Source organism: Pelodiscus sinensis, chromosome 9 (genome assembly GCF_049634645.1).
Source record: "Pelodiscus sinensis isolate JC-2024 chromosome 9, ASM4963464v1, whole genome shotgun sequence".
NCBI classification, from domain to species: domain Eukaryota; kingdom Metazoa; phylum Chordata; order Testudines; family Trionychidae; genus Pelodiscus; species Pelodiscus sinensis.
This window is the reverse complement of record NC_134719.1, coordinates 18689715-18705863: the sequence shown is the minus strand read 5'-3', so window position 1 is coordinate 18705863 and position 16149 is coordinate 18689715. Positions and strand designations below refer to the sequence as shown.

The 16149-nt window shown below is 42.5% G+C and overlaps 1 protein-coding gene and 1 long non-coding RNA gene across 7 annotated transcripts in view; one reads left to right on the top strand and one right to left on the bottom strand.

The window, feature by feature from the left end:
* The window catches only part of LOC142830560 (uncharacterized), a 44443-nt gene extending 34230 nt beyond the window's left edge, over positions 1-10213 (top strand). For 3 of the 4 annotated variants that reach the window (XR_012905910.1, XR_012905908.1, XR_012905907.1), the window contains 3 exons: positions 3370-3514; positions 4806-4947; positions 10082-10213. This is a non-coding gene — a long non-coding RNA (uncharacterized LOC142830560). The remainder of the gene's footprint in view (positions 1-3369; positions 3515-4805; positions 4948-10081) is intronic. The other variant, XR_012905909.1, reaches the window with a different exon arrangement.
* Positions 1-16149, bottom strand: part of PDE4B (phosphodiesterase 4B) — a 415540-nt gene that overhangs the window by 104066 nt on the left and 295325 nt on the right. The window lies entirely within an intron of this gene.

Genomic DNA, 16149 nt, shown 5'->3' with positions numbered 1-16149 from the left:
AGGCAAATGCCTCTTGGACTCTCTGAATGACTGCTACTGGTCCAGCCCCACCAGTTTCATGCACAAATACACTTTTGGTGATAAAGGACAGGATTTTGCCTTAAGTTAGCATATTTATTGTAAGTCTTATAGGGGTAGCCATGTTAGTCTATGGCTGCACAATCAACGAGGAGTCCTCAGGCACTTTAAACACTAAGGATACGTCTGCAACATGATTCCGAAATAACTTGCTCTATTCTGAAATAACTTAGTCTGCGTCTACGCAGCAGGCAGTTATTTCAAAATAGTGTCAAAATACTGACAAGCTAGAGGACTTCTTATTCCGACTCCTGTAACCCTCATTGTACGAGGAATAAGGGAAGTCAGAGGATGAGTGCTCTGTTTCAAAATAAGTGCTGTGAAGACGCTCCCTATTTCAAAATAAGCTATTTCAAAATAAGATATACAATTGATGTAGCTCAATTTGCATAGCTTATTTCAAGTTAAGCCCTGCAGTATAGACGCCCCTTAACAGATTTATTTGGGCATAAGCTTTTGTGGGCAAAGACCTACTTTGTCAGTGTCATCTAGTGAAATATTCTTTGCCTATGAAAGCTCATGCCCAAATCTGCTAGTCTTTAATGTGCCTCAGGACTTCTCGTTTTTGGAGATACTGACTAACATGGCTATTCCTCTGATACATACCCACAAATAGGAGAAGTATCATTTTTGTATCTGAAGTTATCAATATTGGCCTTGTATCTGTGCTCAAAATGTAGCTGCAGCTGGGTAATGCCCACTTTGAAGTGGGTCTTTTCCCACGAAAGCTCATTCCCAAATAAATGTTAGCTTTTAAGGTGCCACAGAATTCCTCAATATTTATCTTAAAAGTTCCTTCCCACACGATACATATTTTCTCTTCCTCTGGTCTGAACTTTGCTGAGCTCAGCATACCATGTAATCCACTCAGCACACACACATTCCTGCAAGGTTCTCCATGGTTTTCCTTAACCCTCTCTCCAGGATTATACTTGTGATACAGATCACCTCCCTTTTCCTAACCTCACTCCGATGAGCCGCAGTGATGAGCCTCACAGTGTTAACATGGACTAATGTAGATGAAATGCCCTCGACCCAGTCGGCATGCTTGAATAGCATTACTAAACAAGCCAGCCCAGACGCACATTTAATAGCTGTGTCTAGCATGAGATATGAGCCAACAGCTTTTAAGGCTTAACACAGATGCACATAAAATACTTGACTTCAAAATGATCAAAGTTTACTGTTAGGAAATATGTACCAAAGCATGAAGTAGCTAAATACTAATCCTATCCTAGTCATCTGAAGGGTACAAATACAGTGAAGGACTTGAAGAACTACACTATCCATACGAAATATAATAATTCCCTTTAGAATCCAGCAGCTCACACCGCAGCCAACCATTGACATCAATCAAAGTTACATCCTTGGGCCCATCTTCGGGGAAGTGGGGCAAAGGGAGCAGTTGCCTCGGGGGTGCGACGATTCAAAAGAGCATGGGACTCTCACCCGCCACCAGAGCCCCAGACCTTTAAACACCACTGGAGCCCTGCGTGACATACTTCAGTGCTTTGGGTGGCTCCCCGGGGAGGCGCGAGTGTGTGTGGCATATTCTGAGCAGTGCTGAGGGCTGGCTGGCCCCAGCTCTGTCCTTCTACCAGAGACCCTGAACCTTCTGGGACTGCGGAGCTGGCTCCCCTGCACCTTGTCCCTGGGACCTGGTGAGTCTATCGGCCTCCCTGTACATTCTCAACAATTCCAGAAGTCAGGACACTTATTTAGGTGCCTCATTTCAGGCAACCAAGTTTGAAGATTTTAGCCTATACTTTCAAATACATTTCACAGCTGAACCATTCATTGTGAGAAATGCATCTTTAGCTCACCCATTTTCAAAATGCTAGGTGGAGCAAAAGGGAGTTTTTAAAAAAACAACCTTCCATCACCATTTCCATTATACACCCATTTTTGAACGGTTTAGAACTTGGCTGTTGCAGCATGTGGTTGAAGTCATTTTGGGAATTTTAGTAAGAGACACCCCTCATCAACTCCCAAAATAAGCAGGTTGGCCTGTTTTGTTTGGGTTTTAGGAACCTGTCTGAAATACCATATGTGCTGTAATATCCAAGCAAAACCAGAATTAATTAAGGATAAATTCAGTCTGTATTTTCTTGGGGTTTTTTTAGGTTTATATTAAACTCTGACTGTTATTATACATGACAGGGTTAAATTGCATTCCCTCTCCATGCAAATTGTTCCATTGAAATCAATGGCTGTAACTATGACTTGAGATAGAGTAACTTTACTGATTTGTTAATGGAGATGTCAGTTTTAGGTCTATATTTTTATTTATTTTCAGTGTTTCTTTTGGCTATTTTAGTGTCCTGCAACTTTTTACATCATTCTTTTCTAAAGGTTTACTTACATCATGATTACAGAAATCAGAGTAGACACCAGTTGTCCCATGTGCAATGAAATAAACACAAACTTTAAAATAAATATTTATAAAACCTTTGTGGCACTATCTAATTTCTTGTTTGTAAGCCAAGAAAGCTCAAGTGCTCTCCACATGGCTGCTATGTACAACTGAAACAGAACTCATGGATAGGAAGCAATAATGGGTACGGATCCCATAGGGGCACAGACTCTATAAAAAGAACCTTTTCCCTTTCCAGTTTTTCAGTATTTATTTCATAAAAGTTTGATCCGTGTTTTATAACTGATGTTCAATTTGAACTAAAAAAGTGAAATCTCCAATTGTAAGTGACAATATTTTAGACAGACCAACTGTAGGTCAATCTGGTCCACCAAACCACTCATGCAAGAAGTGAGTAAATAATAATTATGTTTAAAAATCTAAAATGTGTATTTTAACCACCAAGACATGGATTTGCCTAACCTGAGTACCTGGATGATCTCCTTACTTTAATCCTGGTCTTCCCCTTCCATCTTGCTGCTACCTATACTAGTCCTAGCTAATGATGGATTATTTTGGGTGGGAAGCTCATTTGTCTTGTAAAATGCACAATGTGCTCCTGACATCTATAAAAATTAAAAAATAGTAGGTGAGGCTTTGCTGAGCTACTCAACAGGAAGGCTGATCAGCTGTGCCAATCTGTTATGCAACAGGGTGCAAGCTCACTATTAAGGTTGTGCATTAGAGTGTGAGTTAGATGCAATTAGGGTGTGTATTGCTTTTTGCGTTGGTTGAAGTTGGATGTGAAACTCTTATAGGCCGTGCCAGTGCAACACTGACTGCACTGCAGGCAATGTGAAGGTGGCAAGGAACACAGGTGACTTTTCCCTTCACTTCTTAAGGTTTTATTAAACGTCTTATTTCCTTTTGTCTGAAAGGTTTGAGTTATGCCTGAAAGCAACTTCCAGCAAATGAGGAGAAGCATTGCTGAGGTACCACAGAAGAAGGCTGGTGAAATATGAAACAAAGACAGCAAAGCTAAAGATGCCTACAGGACCTGAGAGTTTAAAAAAAGGGGGAAGGGTAGAAGAAAATTACTATGGTTTTAATTTTTTCTCTTTGTGAGCTACATTATGCATTTGGGAGCATCATTTGAGCAGATAGATATGCAAAGAAAACCCAGTGCAAACTAGGCTACTTGACAGAGTAGACCTGCACAGTGCGGCTCTGTTATTAGATCAGGGTCAATCAAAACATTCTCATTTCAACATCCTCCCCCCAATCTTGCTCCTGCCTGATTTCCAATACAGGCTGAACAAAAACTATAGATCCAAGCATCCCCAGCCTTTTAGACAAGCCAGACTCGGATCTGGAAGTCTGCTTCACATCAGAATGTTCTGGCTTGGGCCCTTTTCTAATTGTTATGCTATTCACATTCCAAAAGCTGAGCAACAGCATAGAGAGGTACAGTGGTGGCACATACCACTGTCCCTTTCCAAACACCAGGCGCCAAGCATCTACTTAGTGTTCCTTTTTGCACAAACACTTCAGCCTCTCACAGATTAAAATTAGAATTCTTTTTCTTGAGAAGCCATGAGTCACAATGTTACCCCTGAGCTGTTATTTAATGGAATAGCTGGTAGATACAGTGCCTTGAAACTGCAGTAACAGCCAGAGCATTAGAAGTATATGCTGCATATTCTAGTGTGGTAATTCGTTCCAGAAATGTTTTTGGAGAACTGTTTATTTAATATACCAAATACCATGTATATATTCATAAAAGTACCAATAGCAATACATTTTGCATGGAGAACTGGACAGCTGAAACACAAATGTTCCAATATGTACATTTGTATTCGTGTTCAGATTTTTCACCATTTTAATCCTTCCAGAAATCACATATTGGGCTGGGAAAAAAACAACCAAGATCAGATCTTCTTTTGGCCTTTCAATTCCTAGGTGCCGGATATATAATAAGTTATTTAGCTCAAGATTTATTTTGGTAGGTAAATTACTTAAGGCATTATAAAACCCCATGAAAAGGATAAACACAAAAACCAGTATTAAGATATGTAACATGGTTAAGGTTCCTGTGAAACCCAAATTCACAGCACTAGTTTCTACAGTATGAAATTGAGATTCTTTTATACACCATGCTGTATTATGACACTTAAGAATATAATTGCTTAAGTGTAGCTACAAAGTGACATATAACTGAATAAATATTGGATATCAAATTTCTTTTATGAATGACTCAGTACATATCCTTATTTGTGCTCAGAAAATTGATGGAAAAAGCTCAGCTCAATAACATGGTATTTATAGACATCTAGCGAAAAGACATGCAAACTCTAATTGTAAAATTTCTTCACAGAGGGCTCTTCAATCTAACAGACAAAGATAAAACAAAATCCAAAATAGCTGGAAACTGAAGCCAGACAAATTCACACTAGAAATCAGGAGCAATTAAACCATGGAACAATTTACCAAGAATTATGGTGATTTCTCCATCACAGGTAATTTTGAAATGAACATTTTCTAAAAGATATGCTTTAGTTCAAAGAAGAACTAATTCAGAAAATCCTCGTGGCTTTTAGTGTTATACAAGTGGTCACTTTTGATGATCATCAGAACCCTTCTGGCTTTATGATCTATGGTATAAAAGGTGTTTGTTAAATACTAGCTTGTGTAAAATACAAACTCTACATGCAAGAAAGTAACTGAACAGCAAAGATTGGACTCCTAGCATTTTTAAAAGGCTAGGATTGATTCCTCCTGTAGAAAGACATACGGAGACAAATAGTCTTTTACAGAATCCCTGAGGCCTTTTTATTTTTTAAAGTAACAGACACAACTGTGCAATTCAGAAAGAAGCATGAATCACCAGCCAGACATTAGCTGGGCTGAGTAAATTCTAAAAATCATTGAGCAACAACAGAAACAAAACAACAAGAAACGGATCAAACGGGAAACTCCCTCGACATAGTTAGTCATCATCATAGACTATGACTGACACGAAAGCGAAACGAAGAACATATTCAGACTAGAAACAAGAAAAAGAGAAGTGTTTTACCACAACTCGTGAACTGCTTTTCAGTCAGGGTCAAATCCTGGCCATGACATACGTCTACAGCAGGGAAGAAGAGACCTCGTCCCACTCCCCCCTGCGTAAGGGCCAAGCAGAACTGGAGCCTCTGCATCTGAGGGTATGTCTACACTACCCCCCTAGTTCGAACTAGGGGGGTAATGTATGCATACCGAACTTGCTAATGAAGCCCGGGATTTGAATTTCCCGGGCTTCATTAGCATAAAGCCGGCGCCGCCATTTTTAAAAGCCGGCTAGTGCGAACCCCGTGCCGCGCGGCTACACGCGGCACGGACTAGATAGTTCGGATTAGGAAGCCTATCCGAATTAGGAAGCCTAATCCGAACTATCTAGTCCATGCCGCGTGTAGCCGCGCGGCACGGGGTTCGCACTAGCCGGCTTTTAAAAATGGCAGCGCCGGCTTTATGCTAATGAAGCCCGGGAAATTCAAATCCCGGGCTTCATTAGCAAGTTCGGTATGCATACATTACCCCCCTAGTTCGAACTAGGGGGGTAGTGTAGACATACCCTGAGGGAGCTCAGGAGCTACTCTGCATGTCCGTGCCTATTGTCCTCGGAGGGCATGTCACTTACCAAAAGAGTAAGACAGAATATAATGGAAACAAAAGACAGAACTATGTAGCACTTTAAAGACTAACAAGACGGTTTATTAGGTGATGAGCTTTTGTGGGCCAGACCCATTTCCTCAGATCAATATGTGGAAGAAAATTGGCACAACCATATATACCTAAGTGATACAATCAAAAAAAATGAACGCATGTGAAATTGACAAATCAAATTTTAGAACAGAGTGGGGGTGAGGGGGGAAGGTTAGTGTCTGTGAGGTAATGTCATAGTGGTGTCACCTATTATCACCCCATGTCATTACCTCACAGACACTAACCTTCCCCCCTCACCCCCACTCTGTTCTAAAATTTGATTTGTCAATTTCACATGCGTTCATTTTTTTGATTGTATCACTTCGGTATATATGGTCATGCCAATTTTCTTCCACATATTGATCTGAGGAAGTGGGTCTGGCCCACAAAAGCTCATCACCTAATAAACCGTCTTGTTAGTCTTTAAAGTGCTACATAGTTCTGTCTTTTGTTTCAGCTAGACCAAACTAACACGGCTGCATCTCTATCACTATAGAATATAATGGAGGCGGTGACACAGCCCTGCTACCCCTATAAGTAGAAACCCCCACAGCAGTGTGTGTTGCACTTGTGCAATGCCATGGAGTCTCGGGACACTTGTGCTCCCTCTAGGGAAATATGGCGGTGCCATTAGGTACATTCAAGCCCTTCATATTTAATGGGTCTTATTAAGGAAATGTGCAGGTGTCCTTGCAAACATTAGGAATGGAGGGAAACCAGAATTAAAAAAAGGACATTGTATTCTTCTGTTGATCAAAAACGCCATATAAAAAGCTAGGTATTGTTATTACTACAAAATAGTCTCATTTTTATATTAGAAAAATATCTAGACTAAAATAAAATAAATAGTAACAACAATAATTAAGGAAGCCTTTTGCTTTCTGTTTGTATTTAGTATAATAATTTATTCTAATGAGGAAGAAGAACTGCATGTTCCCTGAGTCCTTCTGGATTTTAAACCCTAATAAAACCTAGTGAACAGTAGGAACAGCGATAGCCAGTAGATGGCACAAGTTAGCAGTAGCCTGCTTAGACACAAGCTGATTGAGGCACTTGCTCTAGTCACAGATGCAAAGAACTATAAATGCAGCAAATCAATAAACAGAGGACTAACCCAATGAAATGACAGGAAAAATTCTGCTTGGATGTAAAATACAACTAAGTCCAATGCACCATGTTGGAAAACACACAGAATTAACAACAAGCAAACCCACAATTTGCCCATGTTCCGCTCTTTTATGTGGTGCAACCCCACTGAATTCAAAATGATTTCACTGACCTAAGTTAGAGTGCAAATCCATTTTAATACATTCGTAGCCAGAGCTTCCCTGGGGAGAACTGGTGCATTCCCACTGCAAAGGATTTGGGATGAACAGGGGCTGCTCTATTAGGCAGGAAGGGTCAGAGGATCCACTGCTGAGCAGAGTCTCCTGCCCTTCCTCAATGTCACTTTGGGGCAGCAAAGAGCCATTGGGAGGAAGTAACTGACTCAGTGGCTGCAGAGTCACTCCACAGCCTCTCTCATGGGATCCCTGTGGAGTTGCAATACTCAACCCAAACAGAATGCTAAGTACGAGATCCTACAATGTCTCCTAAGAACAAGATCTGGCACAAAACTTTCTAAGGGAACAGCAAAAAAGCATGGCCTGAGGCAGAGACTGGATCTGGAATGCACAAACAGGGTTCCTGATCCAGTTCCTTCACCAAGTTGTGGGTGTCTCCTACCAACATGCTAATGATATTTTTACTTCCTGGTTTCATTGAAGACCATGATAGGGTTGTGCTTTAATGACAGGAAAAAGGAGAGATGGGGTCTAACATTCTGAATTTCATTTGAATTCTGATGGCACATCTTGTAGTTGCCGTGTCACTTTCTGGTCTCATTCCATTCTTCATCCTGTCTAAACATGCAGAATAAAAATATATAAAATTAAGGCCATCAGCAAGCCAGGATTTATACATTGTTTGCTAATGTGACAAAACTATGTATCCGACGAATGAATCCTACATGTATAGACTGCATTCTCCTCTGAGTACTGCACATACATCCAAGGATCCTTTTTTGGTCATTTAACACCCCACAACCATATGGTGCCATCACTGCTTCCTGCAGTGGAATTTCATGTGATTCTCTCAGACATTGAAAATGATAAAGGTCATTTTACAGTGGCCAAAATCTCTGCCCAACAAGAGAGCAATTGAGGGTTGCCAATTGCATAGAACTGAACACCCTTGCCCTGTTCCTTGCCCTGCCCCTTCTCGGAAGCCCTGACCCCATTCACTTGATCCCTCACCCTCTATCATTTGCTCTCTGCCACCCTCACACATTTTCACTTGGGTGGAGCAAGGGGTTGGGGTTCAGGCTCTGGAGTGGGTCTAGTTATGAGTGGTTCAGGATGTGGGAGAGCGCTCTGGACTGGGCCAGTAGGTTTAGGGTGTGGGCAGGGATACAGTGTCTGGGGTGGGGCCAGAAATAAGGGGTTCCAGGTGTGGAGAAGGCTTCAGATTGAAGCCAAGAAGTTCAGCTTTTGGGAGCTGGCTCAGGGCTGTGGCAGGGGGTGGGGTTTGGGCTCCAGATAGGAGTGTGGGTTCTAGGGTAGGGCTGAGGGTGAGGGGTGTGGGCTCAGGGCTGAGGCAAGAGATTGGGGTATAAAAGAGGGTTCATGGAGCGGGCTCGAGCTGGGTGGCACTTACCTCAGGTGGCTCGCAGTCGGTGGCTAATGCAGGTTTCCCTGCCTGCTCTAGTTCTAAAGTTGCAAATCTTCTCGGCATTGCCGGGAGTCTCCTGGAATCAGGCTTGATTTCCTGGAGGCTCCTGAAGCCAAATCAGGAGTTTGGCCACTAAAGTCCAGTGGCTCAGCGGGGTTAAGGTGGGCTCCCTGTCTACTCACCCCATGCTACTCCCAGAAGCAGACAGCAAATCCCTGAGGCCTTGGGGGGAGGAGGAGTTCTTCGCACACTGTCCCAGCCCTGACTGCCAACTCCACAGCTCCCATTGGCTAGGAACTACAGCTACTGGGAGCTGCGGGGGCAGTACTTGTGAGCAGGGGTAGCATACAGAACATCCTGACCTCTTAGCCCCACTGTGCCACTGGGCAGGACTCAGAGTCACTGGAGGTAAACAGCACCCAGCTGGAGCCAGCCCTGCAACCCCCTCCCACACTCTGATTTCCAGCCCTAGCCCTGAGCTCCACCTTACCCCAAGCTCCCTCCCAGAGCCTGAACCTCAATACACAGCCCCAGCCCAAAGACCACTTCCACACTTCAAACCCCTCAGCCCCAGCCTGCACACCTTCCCATCCCCAGCTTCCTGCCCATCCTAGTGAAATGAGTGAGGGTGTGAGAGAGCGAGCCAGGGAGGGGCCTCAGGAAAGGGTTGGGGCAATGGGAAGGATGTTTGGGTTTGTGTGGACAGTTGTCAAACCTACCTAGTTCCGTTTGTTCCCAAAAGTGGCCAGCATTTCCAGAAGGAGCAGGAGAGGCTAGGCAGCTCTGCATGGTGCTCATGACTGCAGATGTTGCCCCCACAGCTCCCATTAGCCTTGGTTCCTGGCCAATGGGAACTGTAGAGCTGGCACTTGGGGTGGGGGCAGCGTGTGGAGCTTCCCTGATTGTTTCTGCACTTAGCAGCCACAGGGACATGCTGGTCACTTCTGGAAGCCGCAGGGAGCTTGCCGTTGCACTGCCAACCAGATTTTTAATGGTCACAAACCAGACGCCTGGCACCCCAACAGCAACTAATATTTTGGTTAGATTTTCAGATTCATTAAGCATGGTTTCCTAAAGGGTCCTTGGCAAATGCAGCTACTTACATCTTCAGCACTTTACATCAACAGCCTCTTCTAGACGCTATCTAATTTTGTGCACCTGTTTCACATTATCTGAACAGCTTGTTATTTTTTACAGATAAAAAAGACTGTTCAGAAAACAACTGCATTTAAACCAGACATTCTTTCACTATCACTAAGGTCCAATATAGTGTTTGCAATATCACTACAAAAAGCAGGACAGAGAACACAGACATGGAGCATCCTGGTCACATGCTATTTTATAAGACAAATCAGTGTTGATCACTAAAGTACAGTTCATGAAAGATGCTGAGCATTGTCAATGGGAATTCTGGGAGAATTCCTCCTTTTATCTGCAATGAGAATTTAGATGTTACATCATCTTCCACAAAGCTGATTATGATATCCAGCTAGCTAGGATTGTATACTGCCTTCATCACCATGGAGTCCGAGAACCTGCATTTAGCTTCCAGCAGAATAACCTCCCTCCTCATCTTCAAGATGCTCCCTGGATTTGCTTCTTCTTTCATGTTCTCTCCATACCTCTACTTGTTTATTCTCCACTCTGTTCTCACAGAAAAAGCCTCCTTGTATTTAGTTGCTTCTCTGACCAGTTCAAGACCCATCCAAAGACTCATTTCTTCTCCCTGTATACAGCATACAGTAATCAACAGAACTAATCCATCAGAATCCCATGCTTACCTCTTTCAATCTTCATTAGTGCTATGCTAGATTCCATTTCATGACTGTATGACATAGAATATATCCTCCCTTATTTACTAGTATTTGTAAATGTAAACTGTCATCTGCTGTGAAACATGTTATTAAACCTCAGCATGAAGTATCAAGATAAACGAATGTTTACCTGGATTAATTCTCTCTGAATACAGCAGTGTTCAGTGTTCTTAACTCTGAGTTCCCCACTTCCATGGAGCTGGTGGCAGGGGATAGGGGACAGCAGGGAGATAGAACGAGACCAGTCTATCACTGATTGTCAGGGTAGTCAAACACTGGAATAAATTGCCCAGGGAGGTTGTGGAATCTCAATCTCTGGAGATATTTAAGAGTAGGTTAGATAAATGTCTGTCAGGGATGGTCTAGACAGTATTTGGTCCTCCCATGAGGGCAGGGGACTGGACTCGATGACCTCGAGGTCTCTTCCAGTCCTAGTATTCTATGATTCTATGATCATATCAAATGATTCCAGGGCTGCAATGACTGGAAATTGACTTGAATCCAGATCCGAAACACCTTTGAACTATGGGAAAGTTGAGACCTAACGGAACTAACCTTTGGAACTCAGGCCACCCCTAACATATTTCAAAGGCAAAAATAATATTAACTGGCAAATGAGTTCCTTCTCTCCCCTCCTTTCCCCCCTTCCGCCACTAAGGCTGTGTCTAGACCGCAGGGTTTTTTCGAAAAAAAGTAGCCTTAAATCGAAAGAATGCGGCTTTTCTTTCGATGGTAGTACTCCTCATTTCATGAGGAAGAACGCCTTTTTTCGAAAGTGCGCTTTCGAAAAAAGGCATTCTTGAATGCAAACAGGGCTTTTTCGAAAGAGAGCATCCAGACTGAGATTGCAGTCTAGACGCTCTTTTTCGAAAGAAGCTTTTTCGAAAGTATCTTTCGAAAAAGCCTCTTTCGAAAGAGGCTTGCAGTCTAGACGTAGCCTAAGATGTTCTCCTGGCACAACCTGCCCAACTCCACTTCACATCATAGAACTCCCACTGTAGCATTTGGCTTGTGAGACTCCTGCTGTGGCTTCTCAACTGTAGACCTACATATCGATGTGTGATCATCACTGTAGTAACTGTGTGTGAGAGACCTACAAGAAGCTAAGTGAGATCTCATTGCTCTGTTCACATATCACTTTAAAATAATAGTTTAACTGGCTTCATTCATTGTTAGTTTTCAGTGTGGACATAGTCTTCGTTTTGAACCACTGTTTTTTTCCTTTTCAATTGTCTCTTGTTACAATCAAGATAGTCTCTCTCACCATAATTGTTTATTATGAACTTAGAAGACACCATGCTACTTGCTTGTTCAACATCAGATGTAGTTACTTTCTTAAATCTCAGCTGTGAACACATTCAGCAATTCAACAGTAGATTCATGTTGTTCCCACACAATAGTAGGTTGATGTATTAAATCAGAGAGCAGTTATTTTTGCAAGATTTGCATTTAAAATTTTTTACCTTGAGGACAGTTTATTTACACTAAGGCCTGATCTACACAAAAGGGGAAAGTCTACTTAAGATATACAACTCCAGCTATGGTAACTGCGTAGCTGCAGTCTAAGTATCTTAAATTGTGTTTTGGTGCCATTCACATAGCGGGAGGTTGAGAGGAGCATACGCTCCTCTCAACTTCCCTCACTCCTCATGAGGAGCAGGATTACCACTGCCAACGGGAGCAACCTCTCAGTTTGAATTACTGGGTCTTCATTAGACATACTAATTCAAACCCTGGAAGATTGACTGCAGCAGCTTCAATCTTCTCTGTAGTGTAGACAAACCCTCAGGGTATGTCTACACTACCACCCTAGTTCGAACTAGGGTGGTAATGTAGGCATATCGCACTTGCAAATGAAGCCCGGGATTTGAATTTCCCGGGCTTCATTTGCATAAGCCGGCCGGCGCCATTTTTAAATGCCGGCTCGTTCGAACCTCGTGCCGCGCGGCTACACGCGGCACGGGCTAGATAGTTCGAACTAGCAAGCCATTCCGCACTGTCTGTACGCCTCGTTCCACGTGGAACGAGGCGTACAGACAGTGCGGAATGGCTTGCTAGTTCGAACTATCTAGCCCGTGCCGCGTGTAGCCGCGCGGCACGAGGTTCGAACGAGCCGGCATTTAAAAATGGCGCCGGCCGGCTTATGCAAATGAAGCCCGGGAAATTCAAATCCCGGGCTTCATTTGCAAGTGCGGTATGCCTACATTACCACCCTAGTTCGAACTAGCGGGGTAGTGTAGACATACCCTCAGAAATGTGTAGCCATGTGAAGCTGTGATGTAACTGCATTAGTGATACCAAGAGCGTACTCTTTGGTGTAGACAGTGCGTAAGAGTTTTCACTGTCAAGTAGATGACATGGCTGTGAAAGTACTTGCCCAAGTCTAAATTAGAAAGATGGATTTGTGATTCTCCCAGTGAAGATAAGGCCTAAAAAAACACTAACCATTTTAATGTAATCTTTTAAAATCTTTTAATCTATACTGTATGAACTTTAGATAGAAAAATACCTTGAAAACATGAAAATATGCTAACAATAAATACTGAGTTTCTGCTTCCCTATGTCATACTCAATTATATTGATCAGCTGAAATCTTCCTAAACTGTGCATCTCATGTGATCTGGCTGTTTTGTCACCTCACAATGGTTTATTTCCACTAGTCTCCAAGGAAAAGGAAGCACAGTTGGAGATCCCAAATACCTTCTTCATTCTTACTACAAGTTTTTAAATGCAGATGCATGTGACAGCAAATCAGTCCTCTTTCTTAGCAAATGCAGTAATACAAGTGAACTATTTGAAGGGTTGTATTAAATTTTTTAAAAAATGTTCTCTCCTCTCTCACCTATTGCTGCACAAAATCCAATTTCCTATAATACTCTACCCCCAATAAACTATAAAAGTATGATGTTTCATGCTAAAATACTTTCATGTCTACGCCTACCTCTTTGATATCAGCATTACATGGCAGCACAAAGAAAAGGAAGAATACCCTGACTACTGGGCTCAGTTGTTGAATCAAATTATCTTGTGGAGAAATCTTGAAGGGTGCTGGGTGCCAGGATGCTGAGCCAAAAGGAAAAAATAAGATTAATCGCAACAAAAAAAAATCTCGCCAGTCCTAACATTCACTCATTTCACCTCAGGTTCACACAGCTTTTCTTGTATTTGCTATCATTATCTGCACAGTGTTCTCCAGCTATGCTATTTTCTCAACCTGTTCTTTTGATTTACAGCTAATCAAAACCAAATCTGTTCTTAAACATGCTGTTGCTTTCAACATCATGAACTGCTCCTTTAAAGGAAGCAGTTCGTTCGCCTGGATGAGCCAATTTAAATAGTGTCTTTCTATCTAAAATGCTCAAAATTAGCAATTCAGTGGGCCTGTAACGTCATTCTGGGACCCATCATGTTATTCAGGGTATTAAAAAAAAGCACAGGCTTGTCATATATTTGCCCATCCTCCTGACAGTACTTCCATAAGTTTCTGGCATGGCTTGCTCTAAAAACTGGTATTAGGCCCAAACACGACTGTGGGAATGTTATTGGACTAACTATGTCATTAAGCCATTTTGCTTATTCATAAAGTAAGTATTTGACCCAGTTACTGGACTTAATATATACTTCTCTGTTCCCTTATGACACTTTCTCAGCAAATGGACTATAGAATGTCTTGAACCTATGTTTAGATTGCTGATTTCACTGGGTATTTTTGTTTTTGAACACACACCAAATCTACTCCTCTCCCACATGTCCCTATTAATATAATTTCAAACAGTATGGAAAGGCACTTTACATAAATAAGAGTTTAAGTACATGATGTAATTAGAACAGAAGAACGGCCATACTGGGTCAGACAAAAGGTCCATCTAGCCCAGTATCCTGTCTTCTGACAGTGGCCAATGCCAGATGCCCCAGAAGGAGTAAACACACAACAGGTAATCTTCACATGATCCCTCTCCTGTCATCCATTTCCAGACAAACAGAGGCTTGGGACACCATTCCTACCCATCCTGGCTAATAGCCATTGATGGACCTAGCCTCCACAAATTTATCTAGTTCTTTTTTGAACCCTGTTAAAGTCCTGGTCTTAACAGCCTCCTCTGGCAAGGAGTTCTACAGGTTAACAGTGAGCTGAGTGGGAAAAAAAACCCTTCCTTTTGCTTGTTTTAAACCTTCTACCTATTAATTTCATTTGGTGACTCCTAGTTCTTATATTATGAGAACAGGTAAATAACTTTTCCCTATTTACTTTTTCCACACCAGTCATGATTTTATCGACCTCTAAAAAGAGTGTTCTTCAACTTCCTGCTGTGTAGACAGCACCAAAAGCTGAATTAAGCGGTTTCAACTTAAGCTACACAATTGACGTAGCTCAAGCTGCTTAGATTAATTCAACTTTAGCTTTGCTGTGTAGATGTCCCCTCAGAAACTTGTTTCCAGGCTTATTTCAAGAGCAATATTATTTAATTAGCAATTTGTGACCAGCTGTTTCATGTCTACGATAACCTACTAAATCACTGAGACTTAAAATCACTCACAATCAGTCAGGCAAGAAATAAAGACATGGGATAACAGAACAAAATACTTTATAGACCAAAACTAATGATTCGCTAAAACAGTAATCAATCCAGAAGGCAGGCTCAGATTATAAATAGCACATGATAGACCAATGGTTCTCAAACTTTTTGGCCCGAGGCCCATTCCACTCAATGCAGACATTTCCATGGACCACCAGCTAGACACCCATAATGACAAAATGAGTGCAAGAGGAGGTGAGGATGTGGGGTCTGACTGGAAAGGAAGGATGCAGGAGTGGGCTACCAGCAGGAGGGAGGTTATGGAGTGGGGGGAGGAGATCATGTCTGGGCATGAGGGATATGGGGAGTGCTTACCTGGCTCTGTGCCTCCCGCCACTCCCATTGGCCATGATTCTAGCCAATGGAAGCAGCAGGGAAAGCCGCCAGGGGAGTGGTTTCCTGTGCTGCTATTCCCCTAGTTGGGGAGTGGAGAAGCGGGGAGCCGCTTCCTGCCCCCACAAGCCAATCTGGCCTGAAAGGCTCACTCCTGCCCTTATAGCAGGATGCCAGTATTGGCACTCCAATCTCGTGGGGAGGGGGAGAAGGGAGGATAGGGTGCTGGAGTGTCAGTGCAGGTTCTCCACTGCAGGGGAGGGTGAACTCCAAGCCCACAGTCCACCAGGAAGATGTTCAGTCTGTGGGCCAGAGCTTGAGAACCACTGTGTTAGAAAAACACAGCACACACATTTTTTTTGTTTAGGAACAACAAAGTAGCCGAAGTTTCAGAGTGAAGGTCTCATCAATACATAGTCATTATACAGAACCCAAACACCCAATGCAATCTAAGAAATACAGTTGCCATAGCAAAAGCTGCCGTTCAAATCCAAAAGAAAACTTGTATGCTTGGTATATTCTTTTAAAACTGTTTCTATTT